Source organism: Apodemus sylvaticus, chromosome 2 (assembly GCF_947179515.1).
Source record: "Apodemus sylvaticus chromosome 2, mApoSyl1.1, whole genome shotgun sequence".
NCBI classification, from domain to species: domain Eukaryota; kingdom Metazoa; phylum Chordata; class Mammalia; order Rodentia; family Muridae; genus Apodemus; species Apodemus sylvaticus.
In genome coordinates, this window is record NC_067473.1 from 186097151 (window position 1) to 186117931 (window position 20781).

General features: G+C 43.8%; 1 long non-coding RNA gene across 1 annotated transcript; it reads right to left on the bottom strand.

The window, feature by feature from the left end:
* Positions 1 to 499: 499 nt before the first annotated feature.
* On the bottom strand, positions 500 to 20352 carry LOC127677756 (uncharacterized). Its single transcript, XR_007976530.1, has 3 exons — positions 20244 to 20352; positions 11670 to 11877; positions 500 to 2028 (listed from the first exon to the last, which is right to left on the bottom strand). It is a non-coding gene; the product is annotated as an uncharacterized LOC127677756 (long non-coding RNA).
* Positions 20353 to 20781: the final 429 nt, after the last annotated feature.

Below are 20781 nucleotides of genomic sequence, written 5' to 3' on the forward strand. Positions count from 1 at the left end.
TCATTCTGAAAGTTTAGAAAAGCCAAGTTAAGACTTAGCCTGACCAATAGTGATGCAGATGCTCGCAGCTAACTATCAGACTGAGCATGCAGACCCCAAAGAAGGAGTTAGAGAAAGGACTGAAGGATCCAAAGGAGTTTGCAACCCCATAAGAAGAACAACAATATCAACCAACCAAACTCCCCAGAGCTTCCAGGGACTAAACCTCCAACCAAAGAGTACACATGTAGGGACCCATGGCTCCAGTTGCATATGTAGCAAGGATGGCCTTATCTAGCATCAGTGAGAGGGGAGGCCCTTGGTCCTGTGAAGGCTCAAAGCCTCAGCATAGGGAAATGCTAGGGCAGTGAGGTGGAAGTGGGTGGGTGGGTAGGGGAGCACCCTCATAGAAGCAGGGGGGAGGGGAGAGAGGATGAGGTTTGGGGAGGGGAACCAGGAAGGAGATAATATTTGAAATTCCAATAAACAAATAGAAGATAGATAGATAGATAGATAGATAGATAGATAGATAGATAGATAGATAGATAGATACTTATTTGAAGAATTGGGTAAGAAGATCCTCTACCCCATTTATTTTACTGCAAAGTGACAATAGCTCAGACAGTGTGCTGCCTTGAGAATCAAAACAAATAGACCACTGGTAATGGTTATCTAAGTACGTGTGCTCTGGACTTAAAGGTGGTAACATGTCTCCCCAGAATAAAGGGGTCATCATTTCCTTAAGATGTGCTTGAAGCCAGGTATTCATGAAACAGCCTGTAGTGGCTATTCCTGGTTGTCAACTTGACTATATCTGGAATGAACTACAATCTAGAATTGGAAGGCTCACCTATGATCCTAATCTGGAGGCTCAGAGATATAAGTTTCTGACCTGGATCTTAGCATGGAGATCTTGAAGCATAGTGGCTATGAATTTCAGAAGATTATGACAAGGAGATCTCTGAGTTCAAAATCATCTGGGATTAAAAGCATGGAGGCACATGCCTTTAATCTGGGCCACACCCTCTGCTGGAGATATATGAGGACATTGGAAGAAGGAAGATTTACTCATTCTTCCTTGCCTGCTTGCCTCATGGGACTGAGAAACTGCTAGATCCTTGGACTTCCATCCACAGCTGTTGCTGACCATTGTTGGGGAGTTGGACTATAGACTGTAAGTCATTGACAAATTCCCTAACTATATAAAGACTATCCATATGTTCTGTGACTCTAGAGAACCCAAACTAATATACAGCCCTCACTCAATCCACACCCATGTGGCCTTTTCCCTGAAATGAAGATAAAGGAAAATGAACTTTCTAAGTCATTGTATTGAAGAGCCTGCCCTCTATCCAAGGAAGGAAAGTAAGAGTATAGGAAACCTTATCATTGAAGGGAGTTGCTAATAAATTGAACCACATTAAAAGCAAATATACTGTTACTGAACACCGGAAGCGTGTGAGAAAGGCATGCTGTGGAGGGGACCTGTTTCCTACACTACAAAATGACAGAATGATGAACTCCTATATACCTGTGATAGTTTGTTAGTGAGAGATGGCCAGAATCCTATGTCATAGGATGGGACATTTAGCTGGGCAATGAACACTGAGAAATACTCAGCCACACCACCATCTAGGAAATACAAATACACATCACAGTGTAATAGCACTGCAGTGTACTGGTCAGGGCAACCATGCCATGGCCAGTACCTCATACACTGTCAAAGATGACAGTGCACTGGCAGGGATTACAGTGGACTGGTCAGGGCCACCATGCCATGGCCAGCACCTCACTACAATGTCAAAGGTGACAGTGCACTGGCAGGAATCACAGTGTACTCACCAGGGCTACAGTATACTGGCCAGGACCTAGTGCACTGGCCCTGACCACGGTTTTATGGTCAGGGCAGATCATTGGCTGAAGCTGCTGAGGTCGTTGAGGAAGTACAGCTTACTGCTGGTCAACACAGAGATGGACAGTATCTACTAATGGTGAATAAATGGTCCTTCACAAGCCAGCCATGGCACAAAAAGGCAACACTGGAGTCTCCTGAAAGACAAAAGCACTATTCAGCATGAATCATGAGAAAGCATACACAAATACCTGGCATGTTCATTTCTGTGAAATCTATCATTGAAAACAAAGGGCAGCTATACACATCTCATGAAGATGCGCATGAATACAATTTGATAGAAATTCCAGACAGACCGAAGCACATAGTGTGAATACAGGTGTGAGCAGGCATGTATACACACTCATACATACACACACATCAACACACACATGTATCTGATGGGGGAGTTTTTTTAGTTGAGGCTCCTTCTTCCCAGACTAAGTCTAGCTTGTGTCAAGTTGATAGACATTTAACCAGCACAAATGTAGTGGGTAGAAGAGGACGTTTAGCTAGTGAGCCCTTCATGGAACTCACACTCGTGGTCTTTGTCACACTCCCTATGCATACATAGTAATCCACCCATACCTTTCTGTCCTTGTTAGAGGTGTGCTTAATTACTCTCTGGGGACAATGGAAAGTTTAAAGAATAACTACTCAAGAGCCAAGATCAAAGAGATTTAAAGTAACAAAACCCAAGATCAAGAAATTGGGTCATGCCTGTTTGGTTTTTTTTTTTTTTTTTCACTTTGGTTAGGGGAAAGTGAATGTAGTGCTTGTTTCTATGACAGGCATGGGTGCGAGCTGCGAGGAATGAGTGCTGTGTGAGAGCTGGGGTGTAAAGCTATCTAGTGGGGAGTTTAAGGGACCGAGGCACGGCTTCAGCCTTCAAAAGGAAGGAGAAAGGAGGCAGCTAGCCCTCCCTGGCCATAGGAAATGTTACAGGTTATCCACACAGAGTTGTGGAAACAAAGGGGCTCATTTTTGGTTTCCTAAAACTCCTATAATCTCTCTAACTGTGGGGGATGCAAAGTGCCAAATCTTTCATCCTATATATTCTGTAGAAGAAATTTAATCATGCCACCAATCGCTCACCCAAATTACATAATAACTTTTAATTAAACATGATCTGCCTGATTGTTTTGTTGATAGAGTTGCAGATGTCAGAGACCCAAATGAGTACTAGGTTTGTTGTTGTTGTTGCTGTTGTTGCTATTGTTAAGATTAGAACCTGGAGATTTTCAAGTAGTTTAAGACAATCCAAGTCCTAAAAAATAGACATTTTCCGAACAAACAAATCAGTAGACAATTATTCATTTAACAAAAGTCTGTTTTTCTAAGGCCTCTATTATAGAATTTCTTTTTGAAGTAACAGAATTTTCTGGTATATTTATGACTCAAAAATTTTTTTCCATACCAGGGATTCCAACCAAGCTAAATATCAGGTCGGGTCAGACTGGGTTTGGAGAGTATTTTGATGTTCTGGTTTTATTCCATTTCAATTTCCTTAGAGAAATGTGTAATATCAGTTGCAGCTCAGCTTGACTCAACAAGGCCATCTGAAGAGAGGGCAGCTGAGACCAGAGGGGACCTGTGGTCTGTTCACGGTGCCATTGGAAGGATAATTCAGGGCTTCAATTTCTTTCAGGCTTGAATCTGTTAACGGAATTCTTCCTACTCATGGTTTAATTTTGGCATACATTCTTGATTTACATGCAATTTTTTTTAGAAAAGTAATTTTCCTTGTAGAAAATGAGGTCAATCCAAAACCCACATGGATCCCTCTAAAAGTAGAAGCTGATAAAATTGCAAATTTTGTCATGATACAAAGAACACACTTGAGCAGTACTTTGGTCCTTTCTCTAAAACGATTAGCCCAGACACGGTGAGCACTGCTCCCAACTCCTGACTTCTGTTTTCTGCTAGTTTTCTCTAAAACACCTATAATACCACTTCTCCATTGAAAAAGTCAAACCTGCACTCAATCTATTATTAAAGGCTTATTAGAGTCTGAGTATATGAAAAACCTTTATTTCCTGGCCACTCTTCTGTCCCGTGCTTCAGACTATCTGGCTCTTCCACATTTCCTGTCTTTTAAAAGATAATGAGCCATGTGAATGTCTATGGTCTGAGCTGCCACCAGCTGTTGTGGGAAAGGCGGTTTCATTTCCAATGATATTGGGGACAGCAGATTCATCATTGAGAATGAGAGACACTAGAGGCTTCTATGACAACACTCCCCACTCCAAAAGGAAACAGTCTAGACAGGAAGCCATTAAGAGTCCTTGAAAGTGGTGGTAAAGATGGTGAAGAGTAACTCTTCACCATTGATGGCTTCTGGCAGGGGCATAGGGGAAGGACTCACTTATCTTTAAGGGGCTGGTCACTGGCAGTATGACCATGTTCCAATGAGTATACGGGCAGCACAAATTTGACCAGTGACACAAGGGTGGAAGAGTATACCTGGAAGGAGGAGGAAGTGAGTTTAATCTGGGTACATTGTATGAAATTCCTAAATAGTCAATAAAAATAATATGTTGGAAAAATATAATGAGGTAGGTATGGACTTTGTCTCTCAGGCCTTTGACAGATTAGTATGTGTCAAGCAGCCCTTACCTTATATTCCAATCCCTGAATTAAGTCCTTGCATTGTTCCTGCCAATTATCACTAGTGATGCATTTCTCTTTCATGAAAAGAATCTTCTGAGACATTCTGACCAATATAGAAGTTTAATATCATCTAGACTTACTTTGAGTGATTTCCTGTGCTAATTGTAGATTTCAACGGAAAAGACCAAATAATGTCAGATTCAGAATTGTGAAAACATCCATCCCTGCTCCCTCAGCACAAGTCAGTCAGGACTTTACAGTGTTCCTGCTTTACTGGAAGAGAAGGTATCTCATGCCAGAGCTTGGACTTTGGAGCCTGGAGTTCTGCATTTGAATATCAGCCTTAGCCATGCTCACTGTGTGTCCTCAAGACATTTGCCTCACTTGCTTCAAGGCCTAGCTTGTGCCCATGTCTTTAACATGGGGGGTCAATGAACCACAGCAGTGAAGACTTCTCATCATTACAAAAATGGTTTAGTGTACACATGAATGCCCACCATGCCTACACCTGCTGTGTTTATAACCTTCTTTTATTCTGTGAATAAACTCTTGAGCTGTGAGAACGTGTAGGTCTGACAGAGATTGACAGGGTTGTTGATGGGTAAACAGAAAGAGAATGCCAACAGGATGTTCTTGCTCCTGAAACATGAAGTTCCCAGCGGGGTTCAGACCCCATTTCCCAGCCCAGTGATCTTTCATATAGAGCTGATGTGTCTCTTCTGATAGCTGAACTGCAACAAGAGTTTATTGGATCACCTGAGTAGAGACAGATGATTATCTCTGGAATTCTGGGACGTTTTAAATCCTTAACTGCTCAAAAGTGTGTTTTTAAAACAATAACTGGTCAAATTGAATGTCATAGAAATAATTCAGTATTGTTAAGATTATTACAATTTAAAGCATTGAGTTTAAATGGTTTCATGGTAGACCTACCCAAAAAGAGCTTCTAACTTAATGACGCATACCAGATGTTCTCAAAAGCAATTAAGGAAAGAGTTTCAAATCTGAACATCATTGCTGGAGTTCATGGAGACATGATCAAAAGTCAACATACACACTCCCATGAAAGGTTTGAAGATACTGAGAAAGGAGTATTAAACAAAGACATCAGCAGGAATATGAGGTCTGTGATCCTTCTGAAAGTATTGCTTTGAACATCCTAGTGTCAATGCAGGAACTCATTCTGACTACTTTATGAGTTCCCTCTTCTACCTCCCATTTCCACCCCTATTCCACATTTCCAACACCCTAACACTAGGTAGGAGAGAAAGAAGTCCAGAGGGGGAATGGGCTATCAATATCATTAGACTACTTCCTGCTGATTAGGGGCATTGAGTTCCTTAGGGCAAATTTGATCACCACTGTCAGAATACCCAATTTCTTCTTCTCATTTCTTTGCATATAACCACCCAACAAACTGCTATATCAGCAACCAGCAACAATAGCAGCTGCTGGAGGAGGAGAAAGGGGAGGGGGAGGGGGAGGGGAGGAGCCACTGTAGCCCCTCTCAGGGCCCCAGATAGTCTACGGGAACTATCTGCAGCTATCAAAAAATCATACCCCTGCTAGAGCACGAGGCAAATCATAGTCAGCTGCTGTGGACAAAGCTAAAGCAGCCCCATATACCACACCTGGGATTAAAACAAAAAGCATATTCCTATAACATTTCTGTGTTTAAAGAAACCAAAATTCTCAGTACACTGCAGTCTGGGTGGAATCCTGAGTCTAGATAAGAATTGTTATCCATCGTGGTAAAACCTAGATTGGGGCATGGGGGTGGATTTCATCAGAACCACCAATCAAAACTATTCAAGTACTTGAAAAACATTATGATGTTATTCAAAAACATGCCAGTCACTAGACAGATGTTGTTGGGTCACAGGGAAGAAACCATAGCTTAAGGTTCAGTGGCTGGATTCGGTCTTTATTCCTGACACCCCATTACATTTCCTGCTTGTGGTTATGGTCTCTGAGGCCTTGGAGATGAATGTCCTGGTGTTTTGATAAGAATGACACTGACTCCACCTCAGCTTCCTAGGACCTCACTTGGAGTTTATTTCAAATTCCATACTTTTAAAACATAGGGCACATTTTAATTTGAATCCTATTAAGGAAATAAAATGAACTGACTCAGTCTGTTACAGGAAGGTATGGAAGGAACAGGAAATGGAAATGGGAAGTAGACGTGCACATCTTATCTCCTGTGGGTGACAAGGATCTTTTACCTCATTTCCTTTTCTTCCATGGGCTGCTTCGGAGTGAAGGCCTTTGCTCTGAACTTGCATTTCCATGTGCTGCCCTTGTGCTTCCAATCCTGACCACCCTTCTCTCTTTTGGTCTGTTGATATTTTATTTGTTCTTTATAGTAAAAACAATAATAGATATGTTCTTTCAGAGCATGTATCCCATAATTGTCCCACTCTCCCAGCCACAGAAAAGCAGTTGTTTCCTGTTTCACCTGTTCTGTCCACTCATCTGGCCTGTCAATAGTGTCACTTGTGCTGTGGGGTTTTCATGGGTGGTAGTCAGATCTCAAGCAGGACAGGTGTATGAGGCTTCTACAGATCTTGACAAAGCTGTGAAACACTAACAGGAAAAGCTGGAAAAAGGACAGGGGAAATGCACACAAGCTTGCAATACGGCCTCCAAGGGCATGATCACGTCCCAGTGAGTGATGTGCGAGGAAGCAGAGCTTCTGCATGCCTTTCTTTGTTTTCTTCTTCTTCTCCTTCTCCTTCTCCTTCTCCTTCTCCTTCTCCTTCTCCTTCTCCTTCTCCTTCTCCTTCTCCTTCCTTCTCCTTCTCCTTCTCCTTCTCCTTCTCCTTCTCCTTCTCCTTCTCCTTCTCCTTCTCCTTCTCCTTCTCCTTCTCCTTCTCCTTCTCCTTCTCCTTCTCCTTCTCCTTCCTTCTCCTTCTCCTTCTCCTTCTCCTTCTCCTTCTCCTTCTCCTTCTTCTTCTTCTTCTTCTTCTTCTTCTTCTTCTTCTTCTTCTTCTTCTTCTTCTTCTTCTTCTTCTTTCTTCTTCTTCTTCTTTTTCTTCTTCTTCTTCTTCTTCTTCTTCTTCTTCTTCTTCTTCTTTTTCTTCTTTCTTTCTTCTTCTTATTTTTCTTCTTCTTCTTCCTCCTTCTTCCTTCTTCTCCTCCTCTTCCTCCACCTCCTCCTTCTTCTTCTTCGTCATCATGTGGTCCATAGAAGCTGCTCAGAAGCACTTGCTAGTCATTTCAATCCTCTTCATAAATATTTAACTGTTTAGAAAATAATTTTTAATGTTTTCCTAGGAGTCATCTAAATATGAAAGACCAGTGGTGGCTTTGAACATGTCTCCAGCTTGGTTGGATCAGGACTGAGCCAACCAGACAGGACCCTGCAAGGCTTGCTCCTCCTTTGTAGGCTTGAGAATTATTTCCTATTTTCAGTTTCTTGCCTTTTCTCCCAAAATTACTTTAAAAGCACATAGCTAATTTTTGGCAGAGCCCCAGATACTCAGAACGTTTTATCTGGCTATGTGTACCAGCCATTTTATTAAATACCAATGTTCCTAGTTTACATATCTCCTTACATTTTAATGGGCAAACACGTATTCTCTCTTGTGATTCTCAAACAAACCTCTTCAAAGAAGTGAGATAATTATTGTTGAGCCCATTATCTGTGTGGAAAGCTGAAGTCATTAGAAAGAAGCTGGTAAGTCAGAGTTCAAACTAGGTCTTCCCTTTGCCTCCCACAGTACAAGGACATATTACATCCTGATACTTTTTTTTTTCAAACTTTACTCTGGAAGCATCTAGAGAGCACTTGTGAGCTCAGGTTTCCTACATACCACCATCTCTCTCTCTTTCTTGACCACATCCCTTCAAAATGCCCTTTGCAGATGTTGACCTCAGGGTGTCTCTGGACTTACATAATCTATTTGTTCTTCCCAGGGTAACCAAGTAAATTATAACAAATACAGGGAACAGTAGAGTGGGCAGACACAGATATGTGTTAGCCCATTAAGTCACCCCCTCCTGAGAACAATGCTTCACAGAAAAGGAACTATGAAGTCATTTGACCAAGCCTCATGCCAAAGCAGGTTCAAGGCCAGAACACTGCTGCCAAGTTGCCCTTTGGCTTCCAGCTCTGGCTTTTGATGTTCTGAAGATTGTATCTGCTGCTGGACCTGCTTCTAAACAGGGAAGTGATCTTGCAGTTGGAATGCTAGCTCTGTCCCTTGGGGTCCCATTGCTCTGTGCAATGTCTGATTGTTTGGGTCTCCTGTGACAAATATTGCCCTCATCAGAAGGTAATCTCATGGAGTGGTTCTCAGTTAACTGGCTAAGACTGAAAATTAAAAGTCATGAAATGCTCAAGAGCTCAATTTCTTTCTGAACAGAAATGGCTGATAGGAATGTCATAATACACAGAGTGCTTGAGCCACCAGGAAACAAGCCAAGACTGTGCTCTGCTGTTTTCTCTATCATTTCCTAATTAATATCTGAGTCAAAACAGGCACCCAGCAGGAGTGTTGAGAGATACCAGAGGTCCCCAAGTGTCCTCTGAAGTCATCGCCATTTGAAGAGCAAACGTGAGATGTTGATGTGCCCATTCCATCTTTCTTCAACATTCTTCTTGTGTGAAAAAAGGTTTCAACTCATGACATTCTTTATGAAATGTTACCAAAAGAAAGTGGTTGAGTGTTCCTAAAGCATAAGGAGGAATACAGTGGTAAGGGTCTTTAAAAATGTATGACATAAATCACGTAGTCACATGGTGGTGAACAAATCACTTCCCTATTCATAAGAGCACATATGATAACACCTCCAAGATCACTTTTCCTCCTCATGCTGAATACGCTTGAATAACTGTCTATTTTAAGTGAAGTCTGTAGAAAAGGACTTTTTAAAAAAAAAATATCCTTTGCCAACAAACATTGAGGCTGATCCAGAAAGAAAACAAATAAGAGAATGGGCTTCCTGCAACACTCTGGCTATCCAAGCTTAGTTTTTCCAACCTCATTTATGAAGCGGGATTCTGGGAAACAATGAGTTTGATGTCATGGAGATCAACAAGTGATAGCTGGTTCCCTGCAGACACAGTGCAATCTTCTCATTTAGTCCTCACCCCTTTCCTTTCCATGTCCCCAGAATACCACTCTTACACTTCCTTTACCAAAGTTTTTATATTTTACTCCCCACTGCACTTAAAGGACTCCTCATCAATCTCTCTTCTTCTTAGCAAACTCACTGTTTGAATTGTGGCCTTAGTAGCAATCAAATGTACATAGTTAAATGATCAATCTTGGATCAAAATTATATATTTAAACTCAGCTGCATTTGAAGGATAAACTGTAAATTCCTTCTTTTCTGTCTCTCTTCCCCTATCCCTTTTCCAGATTATCTATCTTTGAAACCATCTCCCTGACTTTGACTTTCCCTAAACCTTTATGCCTCTGCTTCTTAGCAGAGTCCATCACTGTGTCTGCCTCTGTATCACTGTATCCATCATTGTATCTTCCTTTTTATCACTATATCCATCACTATATCTGTCTCTGTATCCATTGTATCTACTTCTGCATCATTGTATCCATCACTATATCTGTCTCTGTTTTACTGTATCTATCACTGTATCTGCTTCTGTAGCACTGTATCTATCACTGTATCTGCCTCTGTAGCACTGTATCTATCACTGTATCCATCATTGTATTCATCACTGTATCTGCCTCTGTATTACTGTATCCTTCACACTATCCATCATTTTATCCATCATTGTATCCATCACTGTATCTGCATCATCACTGTATCCATTACTATGTCTGCCTCTGTCCCACCTATCTGTGGCCTTCCTGACACCCACCCTTCATCAAGAGGTACTTTCATATGTAGTCTACCCATAGTCCCAAAGCTTCAAATTTTCAAGGAAGGTTTGCCACATTGGGGAGTAAATCTCTATTCCTGAAATCATTAGATTTGGAATTTCTTTTACTTCTTCCTTCACAAATCAGCACAAACCAATGTCTTTATTTGACAATTATTTTTATCCTCTTTTATCATGAAATTTCTTAGACCAGAATCCACCAGAGACTGAAAATGATTCGCACTAGAAAGACAGCCTACTGGATAAAGTGTGTAAGCATAAGATCTGGGCGCCACATTATGCAGGTGATATCCCCACACTGGAAGGAGATAGAACAGGCTGACTCCAAAATCTCTCTGGCTGACACGGGAAGCTCCAGGTTTCCTGAGAGACCCTGTCTTGAAAAATAAAATGGGGAACAACAGAAGACTCCTGACAGCAACTTGTGGCCCACACATGCACATATATGCATGCCGCTTTCCAATAGGCATGTGCACTAAGAAGCCCAGGTTCCATTTAGCTTCTCTAATCTGATCTATTAGATCTGAATGCAGTCATGCATCATGACATCATACCTTTTAGGAAGATGGCCATAGCTGTTACCCAATGACATCAGAGGCTTATGGGAGGGCAGTCATAAGACTAAATGGCCTAGTGAAATCATAGCCTTATATGAGGCAACTTTGTCTTGTGTCTAGATTGTCTTGTGACATCATAGGTCTGTGAGAGTGGTGCCATGTCACTATAACATGGACACCTAGTAACATCTTAGGCTTAGTGTGAATACTCCTCACAAGGTATACACAATGACAGTCACCTAATGATGCCTCTTTAGGGTGAGGCCCTAGTGTTAATAAGTGACTTCATTTATAAAAGATGGGTATCAGGCAAGTGTTACCATCCCTAATGATTCACACACACACACACACACACACACACACACACACAAACACACACACACACACACACAGACATTCATACATACACACATATGCAGAAAATGCCAACATGCAGGTGCATACACAGATGTGCACACATGCACACATTTGTATGGTCATTCACACTTAAACATGAGTACACACTCAAATATGCAGATGTACACAGTGATTAGTGATGCTCTACCTTCCATCTAAAAGTTGACTGCTGGACCAGAGGTCACATGACAGCTTGTTAGCTGTGCAGACAATCTTTAACCTCCTAGAGTCATAGGCTTAGAATCAGCATGTGAAGCTCAAATGAAAAGAGGTACCTCTCAGCCACCTCAGAAGGACTGGATGGAAGGCACAGTGCATCCATCCAGGCATGGGAGAGAAGTGTAAACCAAGAACTGACCAGTAGTTAACAAGAAGGAAAACCACTTACGGTTCGAAAAGTCACAGGTGTCAAAGACAGTTGGTATTTCACAGCCACTGGGAACATACTGGCTGGAAGAGCTGGGGCTGGGGATCCCCAGCAGTCTGTCCAGCAACATCACCAACCCCATGAGCTCTGGAATCTGGCTACTGAGGAGCTCCCAGATGAAGGCTCTGGTTATTTGCAAGGTCACCCATGTGGAGGTTGACTGCTGGCCCTATGTCGAAAGAGACCAACAACAATCCAGGTGTGAGTCTGGGCTGTATTCCTTCCTCAGAGATCTAAAGGCTCACAGGCCATGGTAGACTTTGTCTAAATGACCCAGATAATGACCCTGACCTCCTATACAGGTCAAGTTTCTTTTTGATTGATGTAAAGTTTGAATGTGAAATGCCCTTCCCAGGCTCGTGTGTCTGAATATTTGGTCTCCACCAAATGGAGACCAAATTTGGTCTGTCTGGGAAGGCTGTGGAGCCTTGGACAACAAGCCTGATTGAGGAAGGGTCCCTGTTTCCTATTCTGTCTCTGTTTCCTGGACCATCAAGATATGGTGAGTCCCAGCCACACATTCCTGCCACCATAGACTCTGTCACATCTTCTCTGTCACTATGGACTCTGCCTTCAAATCATGAGCTAGAAGAAATCCTTTCCCACTTAAGTCACTTCTATCACATGTTTTGCCTAAACAATGAGAAATGTAGCAGATCTGCTGAGAGCTGTGAGGAGAGGCCCCCATGACATCAGGAAAACCCCTTTCCTGGTCCTCTGGACATCTCTGTAGCATGCATCTGCAGCAAGACCATCATGGGCCTGTGTGTCCAGCAGCCTTGCCCTCCAGTGTACCCTCTGAAGAACTTTCTCACAGACAGCCCCTGTCAGATCACACACTCCTCCAAGGAAGGAAAGAACAATAACCAATATGTTTGACACTTCACTGTTTTTAAAGCATGTGTGAGCTGTTATCTTCAGCCCCTATGGTCAAATAGCTATTTTAACAGACAATTACAAAGAACATTCAGAGAGTCTCCTCAGACCACATAGCCGGCTCCCACCTTGTGGTACCCAGCCCAATCAATGCTACTTTCCTAAATATGTGGACACGTGTAATTTCATATAATTGAACATAAACATTGCTTGCTCGATAGTTGCCAATTAAAATAATAATGTACAATTTAGTGTAAAACAGAAATAAATGGCACTTGGTATCTTTTTCACCAAATAGTTTTCAATTACTGTTTAACCTAATGGGCCTATTTCCATAGAAACCAAACTTAGCACGGGCTTTTCTGCAAAGTCTGAGCAGCCTTCCAGGGATTCACAAATGGAACATCGCTTGGAGGCTGAGGCATGGTTTGCCAGTCGAGTTGAGTCTTCTTGCAAGCCAGAACTATGTGTGAAACTTTGGGGAGGTGCTGCACTCAGCAGTCAGGTATCCTCAGTGTTCTTCCTGCTCCTGGTCAGAACTGTGGTGTCCTGCTCTGCTGTGTGGAAGCTCCGTGGCTGAGAGAAGGGGACAGACTGGGTGTGGGCCTGGAGCATCTCAATCTCCTTTCTCAGAGACAGGACCACTTGCAGGCCACAAGAGGCTCTGTATGGATGGTGCCAGGAGAAGGCCCTTCTGAAACAGCCCAACCAGGAAGAAAGTCATCTTTGCCCATGAGCCACACAGCAAAAGCTCTCAGAGAAGCCTTAGGTCCTGGTGCTCTCCCTTCCCTCCAAGAGTTGGAGCCCTCCAAGGTGTTCCTCATTCATCTCCCCAGCAACTTGAGTAGATGCCTGCAAACTGCCTTGCTTTCTAGATACTTGTGGATCTACTTTTAACCAAAGGAGACGAACTGCTTCCTCCTGTCGAACATTGCAGGCTTTCACCGGACGACAAAGCCCGTTTGTACGAAGACTCCCCTGCTGGCAGCGAATGTAGACATGGCAAATTAGAGGGAAATGTTTTTGTGTGTGATTTATGTGATTTCAACATAATTATTTGCTTGTAAAATACATGAGAGGAAGAAAAAGTCACGGGGGTATTTTCAAGATCAGAGGAGAAAAGTCAGAGGCAGGATTGGATTGTCCAGCCTAGAGATGAAAGTGCTTAACTGCTTGGGTTCAAAGCATGGCTTTGCCAAAGTGTGTTGGCAACTGAGCAAACTACTTATCAGTGTCTTGGTTTCCCCATCAGGTTAATAAAAGAACCTACTTATTAATGGTGTTGTGAAGACTGAATAAGTTAAGATGCATAGAAAAATCTAGAAATACCTGGCATATGGCAGGCACCACATAGCTAATTACTATTATTATGTGTAGGCGACCAGGTTGCAAGAACAAGGTAACTTTCCCAGCATCCTCTGAGCTGTACTTGATTCCACTATAATTCTATAGTGTGGTTTATTGTATTCTTTTTAAAGCTGACATCTTTGCCCTTAAGGAGTTTGAAGCATTCTGCATTATTTCTCTCAGAAGTTATTTGGTAATATTTAAAAGCATCCTTTCTGAAATATAGGGAAACAGAGGAACTAATTGTACAGCTAGCTTAATTGCAGGCAGGGGGGCAGGGAGAGGGCAAATGCTCCTCCTATCGCTTTTGATGCCCATCCTTTAAAGGAAAGCCACTTGGCTTTCAAACTAGTTCAAGGTCCTACTTGCCGTGGAAGTCATAGCATCTCAGTTTCTGCTTTCAATTTTGTGTATCCCCAGTACATAGTAGAAACTTCTGGGAATGCTTCAGGAGAGCAGCAAAGTGCTGAGGAGACTCCTATGACTACCAGACACAACTACATCAGTCCACACATCAGAACCATCAACCTTATTTCATCTTTTCACTTATCTGCAGGAAGCTGGTTGGGTCATTGGTAAGCAAGAGCATAGTATGCAGCCAGGAAGAGGCATCTCAGGAACACCTATGTCATCTTCCAAGAAAATAATAAGATGCAAGAGAGAGAAGAAATGTCTTTTTGGCTCTGGAAATCCTAAGATTTGTGGAAAAGTGGAGTTCCCAGGCCCTGAGCTGCTTTGAACTCCTTGCTCCCTTTCCAAAGCAATTGTTCCTTTCAGAGTTAAGATTCACTTGTCCTAAGGTGAACTCTGAGTCTCAGGAAAGATCAGTGGCCATCTCAGCACCCCAGACCTGTGAAATTCTGTACAACATCTGAGACTTTGACTTAATGACTGGAATTAATAAGTTCTGTGAGAACACACTGTGTGGGATTGTCAATCAATCTTATTTTTGATCTAAGAAAGGCCACATGGGACAGAAGCAGGTTTATGAGCAGGAGAAAGGCATTGCCCTGTGCAGCTAGGAGGGATCCCCATTCCTGGCAATTTGTCCAGTGAGGGTTGGAGTTGAGGTTTCAATTGCTTCATCAGGGTCTGTCTTCCTACAGTTTGTACACAAAGTATCATGTTCTGGGCTTCAGGAATCCTTCAGTTGGTGGAGGGTTTGCCCTAGCATGTCCAAGATGCCCCAGCACTGCATAAACCAGCTATGCAGGTGCATAGGTGCTCACCTATGACCTCAGCATTTAAGAAATTTAAGGTTATCTCTATCTACATAGGGAGTTCCAGGCCAACATGGGCTACATGAGAACCTGTCAGAGAAGGGAGGGGCAGGGGAAGGGCAGAGAGAGGGGGGAAAGGGAGGGGAGGGGAAGAGAAGAGAGAAGAAAAGGGAGGGGAAGGGGAGGGAAAGAGAGGGGGAAAGGCAGGGGAATGGGAGGAAGAGGAAGAGGGGAAAAGGAGGGGGAGGGAAGGGAGACAGGAAAGGGAGGGAAAAGGGAAAGGAGAGGGAGAGAGCAAGCTAATTCCATTTTTGGACAAGCATTGCTTTGTCCCCTGTCACAGTACAACACCTAATCTAAAAGCCATCTATGCAAAGGTCAGCCTCAGGGAGCAGGTGTCTGTCCTGCTGAGCTTGCTGCTTCCGTCCTGGGTGGGCCAGTCCTGTAGGTTTGAACATAAACGCCTCCCAGTATTTTTCAAGTGTTTGAGTTTCTAAAAGCTGTCTGGCCTGCCTTCTTGCATCCTGCACTCAAGCCCCTGTGCGCTTCGAGGGAGATCCAATCTATGGGTCTCTGACATGTTTCCACTTAACACATCAAAATACTGTTTTGTGAGGACCACTAGGCAGCCAGGTTCTTCAGCAGCTCTTTTCAATGGACCTTTTTAAAAGCTCTCCCCACACCACCTAGAAACAGGATGTCCTGTGTGTGCCAAATGTTAAAAAGAACTCAAACCTCAAAGACAAAGATAAAAAGGCATTTGGCATCCTACCTGCAGCTCCAAGTCCACAGGGTTCCAGAGGGTTCTATACTGGCAAGTCCTGCCACGTTTCTCAAGCTCAAAACACTCTGGGCACACCTACCTCTACCTTAGGTGTAAAACAGCAGCCATAGGGGAACCATGGAGACCAGGCTGTACATAACAGAAGTCCTTAGTGCTGTGGTAAGACATCAAAATCTGCAGCAGGAGCCTGGCTGCATCCACGCCTTGAGGTGGATTTGATGACTCTAAGTGCTCTGTCAATTATAGGCTCCCCAGGACTCGAGTTCTTTCTTTTTTAAAAATAGAAAGGGAGAGGTTTGGGCCAAAGGTGCTGTGTTGCTACAGAACCCAAATGAAATCAAGGCCAGAAGACTTAGCTGGAAACTCAGGGGCTTACAGGGTGCAGGGAGAGAACAAGGCTCTTTCCTCCAGGACTATAATTATGGGATGACTTTACACTAGGACCTTGCCAAGGGCCCTGCCCTCCCGAGTGCTTGCTGAAGGTTTTATTTTTCTGCCCAGGGTCTCCAACCTAAGCCCATTAGAGAGACACTGAGTCATTCAAGTTCACTTGGCATTTGTGGGTCCTCTGCCAGCTCTGTACTTTAAGAATCTCATAAAAGCTTTTTTTCCCCTAGTATTGTCTTGACATGATTTTCTGTAGTCACCTGGAGATAAATATTCTCTATAATGGTCTAACACTGGTAAATCCTAGCTACTGCCCTCTCAGGCCCATGGTAAAGAAAAAGAACCTTGTGTGTCCACCTGAGTATGGGATTCCACAATCAGTGCCTGGACACAGAATCCTCACTGTTGACCTGGGGTGTGGGGCTGGTCAGTTGGTCAAGTGCTTGCTGCCCAAGCACAGGGTTTAGTAATCACATGGGCAGCATTCTTGAAATCCCAGCTCAGACAAGCAGATACTTGGGGAACTGCCCAGCCTAACCTAGTTAGTAAGATTCAATGAGAAACCCTGTTTCAAAAAACGAGGATATCACAAAAACAAAGAATGACACCCAAAGTTGACAAGCAAGTATTTATATGTATGTGTGTATTGTATATATGTGTGTGTGTGCATGTGTGTGCATTTTTGTGAGCTTATGTGCATGTGTATGTGTACATGTGTATATGTGTGCATGTGTGTGCATTTTTGTGTGCATGTGTGCATGTTTGTATGTCTGTGCATGTGTGTGTGCATGTATGTGTGTACAAGCGTGTGTGTGTGTGTGTGTGTGTGTGTGTGTGTGTGTGTGTGTGTGTTTGGAGAGTGAGAGGAGAAGGGTAGAGGAGGTCACCCTCTGTGCTGTGTCAATCTGCTTTTCTGTTCACAGGCATAGACATGGGGAACTGGACTGAGGCAGTTGAGAAACAGCCTTGAGAGCTCCCAAGTTTCTTGTTCCACCTTGCACTCCTCCACAGTGTTAGAGGCCAAGCTTCCCACAAAGCAAGGGACTCTCTTCTGTCTTTAGGACCCGTTGGTTGTGTGCCCATGTGACAGGGGCAGCTTCCTGGTCCCACGTCTCATCTTCTCCCGCCTGTGCTTCAGTACCACATGTGTGGTCAGCACACAGGGTGTTTCCCTGTCCCTTCGTGTTCAGGCCTTTCTGCTCACTACAGCGTCAGCCAGCATCGTCACACCAGGCCTTGGGAGCAGTGGCAGCAAGCATCATCATGCCAGGCCTTGGGAGAGATCAACACCATGGTTCACACCAATTCTTCTGCCTAAGGTTTTAAAACTGGGCGCACTACAAACAACTCTGGAGCCTGCATTCTCCCTTAGGTGTGTATGTGTATGACTCAACATTAGTGCCTTTCTCACACACACACAGAAGCCTCCTGGCCTGTGGGAGGCTTCAGAGTTCGGGAAGCCTCTGCCTGGGAGACATCCAGGCACTGGGGTACACTAGAGTTACAAAAGATGCACCGCACTGCTTTCTGTTGGCTTTCTTCCCATGTGCGGACCTGGTGACTGCCCAGGGAAAGGAAAGGCCCCGTCTAGTACTTGAGGCACCTTCCTGTTCCTTGGCTGCATTTACAAAATCTCTCTGAATAATCAACCAGCTCTCATTTCAGCTTTCCTGGGGAAGGCTCCTGCAGCCCCTGGCAGAGCAGTGCCCAAGGTCTAGGGTCCCAGCAGGAGTGGGGGAGTGGGGGCAGGGAGCTCAGGGGCACAGTTTTGGCCCAAGCTGATTTCTGCTAACCTTGGGTATGTGCTGCTGATGTGAAAGCAGAAAGAAACGTCACATTATCCCCCCCTCGGCTTTGCATACCTTGTTTGGCATGGAGTCTGCCAGTTTAGACCACCTATAATGCAGACCTGCCTTGGAAGAAAACACTCTCTGTGATTAAAAAAAATATCCAGGCATATGTGAGGCAAGAATGCCCTCTAACGGAAGCACGGAGGATGCCTGTGATTTACCTTGTTTCTGTTTCACTGGCAACAATTCCACCCTGTTTTTACAACTTGGGCTCAAAGCTCATGTTTACTTTCAACTACATCTATCAGGGTGAAACTTAAAATGTTCCCTGCCTTGGGTCCTGGACCTGGTAAGCTGCCAAAAGATTCTTCTGTGACTCTGGTCTCCCATGAATCCTAGCCCCTGCTTATAATTTTTACTCTTACTTATGATTGAGAAATGAAGGTTTTCTGAGCTTAATTTCTCTCAGGTTTTGAGATGAGGGAGCCACAGTGTTTTCAGCCCCATATTCCTCTGAGAAGTGTCCGTGCTTTTTCCTAAAGTCATGTGTTAACCATTTAGCCAATTCTACTTGGCTCATGGAGCACCCTGAAGTCCTCTTACGATGATGCAATGTCGCAGACAGTCCAAGCTGATCCGTGTGGGTCGGCATAGGAGGGCTCTGTTCAGACTTGCTGACTGCACTTACTGAGAAAAAACCACATAGGCATATTCCAGAAACAGTGACGATTAACTCAAATTGAACCCCAGATCAGGCTAAGCTTGTTGGGCATTGCATGCCCCTCTCTCCTCTGTGAGTGAATTAAGCCATTAATATTTAGACAGTAGAGACGGCTGCTTGGATGCTGTGCCACATCTGAAGGGCCTTTCCACCCTGTCACTTGGCCGTGAGGGTGGCTCAGACAAGAAATGGATCCAGATAGCTTTCCATGCCACCCAAGCAGAACCAGGTCATGTGCAAGAACGTCAGACCTCGGGCTTCCAAGAGATATGGAAATTGGTGCTGGGAACTTACTGTCACTAGAAGCAAGACATATAGACTAACATTTCTTCTCATTTCTCTGTTAGACTGGAAATAACTACCTGGCCTGTAGGTGTGTGACATGTAAGTGGACCCCTGAGCCTGAACCTGAACCAGGAGGGACACCCACGGAGTTGTCTACTCTTGAGGTTTGTCTCTCAAGTTTGTGGTTCATAACATTAAACCACTGTGAGGCTGGGAGATGACTTAGCAAAAACATGAAGACACAGCTAGATCCTCAGCACCATGTTAAAAAATGAAAAAGAAAAAAGAGAGAGAAGAGAGAAAGGAAGGAAGGAAGAAGGAAGGAAGGAAGGAAAGAAGAAAGGAAGGAGAGAGGATAAGCCAGCCAAGTCAGTGGAACACACCTATTCTCTCTTTCTCCTGCTAGGGAGACAGGCAGGAAAATCCCTGGAACTGGCTCAGAGTCTCTTTGTACTTAGAAACAAAACTCTGGCATCTCCTCTGCGGGGCTCACCAGGCACTCTCTGTATTTTAAACCTTGACTGCCTGAGGCAGGGTAGAAGCCTAAACCAGCAGGAGGGAGGCAGAGAGTGCTGTGAAGCCCACTGTGAACCCAAACCTCCTTTCTGGAGAGTGCTCCCTGCTTTGGGATAGAATGAGAATAAAATCCTGAAGGATCTCCTTTGGAAGTATTTCCAGGCTCCAGCAGGGATTCAGAGAATTTACAGAGAACAGGAGAATTTGCAGAGAATTTGCAGAGCAGGAGGGGCTGGAGATCCACGTAGCTGACGCACTACATATACAGTGCTGTGGGTCAAGGTGCAAGTGGATTGAAGGAGCTCTGTGTGGACTCAGGACATGTTCACAAAGCGTGGTGTGGGCGGCCGGGCCTTGGGGTTACATAGACAGCTGTGTGGCAAGATCCTCGTGTGACCTCTGCCCAAAGTTGACTCAAGCCTGTTCCAGCCAAATATTATTCATCTCTCATTTTAAGAGTGACATAGCTGCTCACCAACTCCCCAGAGGCCTGGAGCTGATCAAACTTCAGAAGGAGCCAACAAACAAAGCAAACAAAGCAAAAAAAAAAAAAAAAAAAAAAAAAAAAAAAAGATTTAAGTAATACCTGGTGATTGTCTATAAGCTTACCTTTGGGGGCCCTCCAGTGGTTACCAGAAAAACTGAGCGTTCAGACTCCAGTCCCTCAGATATGGTTCAGGCAACGTCACAGCCATTATCCCATGTCACAGCATGTAAGAGGAAGTATCTTGAGGGGGAGAGGGGAAAGAGAATAGAATCCTCCTATCCCAGGACTGTAGAGAACCATACATGAGATGGCAGACAACCCAACTTATTCTGCTTCTTCCTCACCTCAGACGCAGGGTTTCCGTATCCCTCTCTACCTGCCCAGTTAGCACGCGCATGCATACGTGTGTGTGTGTGTGTGTGTGTGTGTGTGTGTGTGCGCGTGCATATATGCATGTGTATTTGTATATATATGTGTGTATGTTTATATCCACATATATTTGTGTATATGTTTGTATTTGGTTGTATATATGTGTGTGTATGATATGTATGTGTGTGTATTTGTGTATGTGTATATATGTATGTTTATGTATATATTTGTGCATGTGTGTACACACATAATATGTGTGTATATGTGTATGTGTGTATGTGTGTGAAGGTT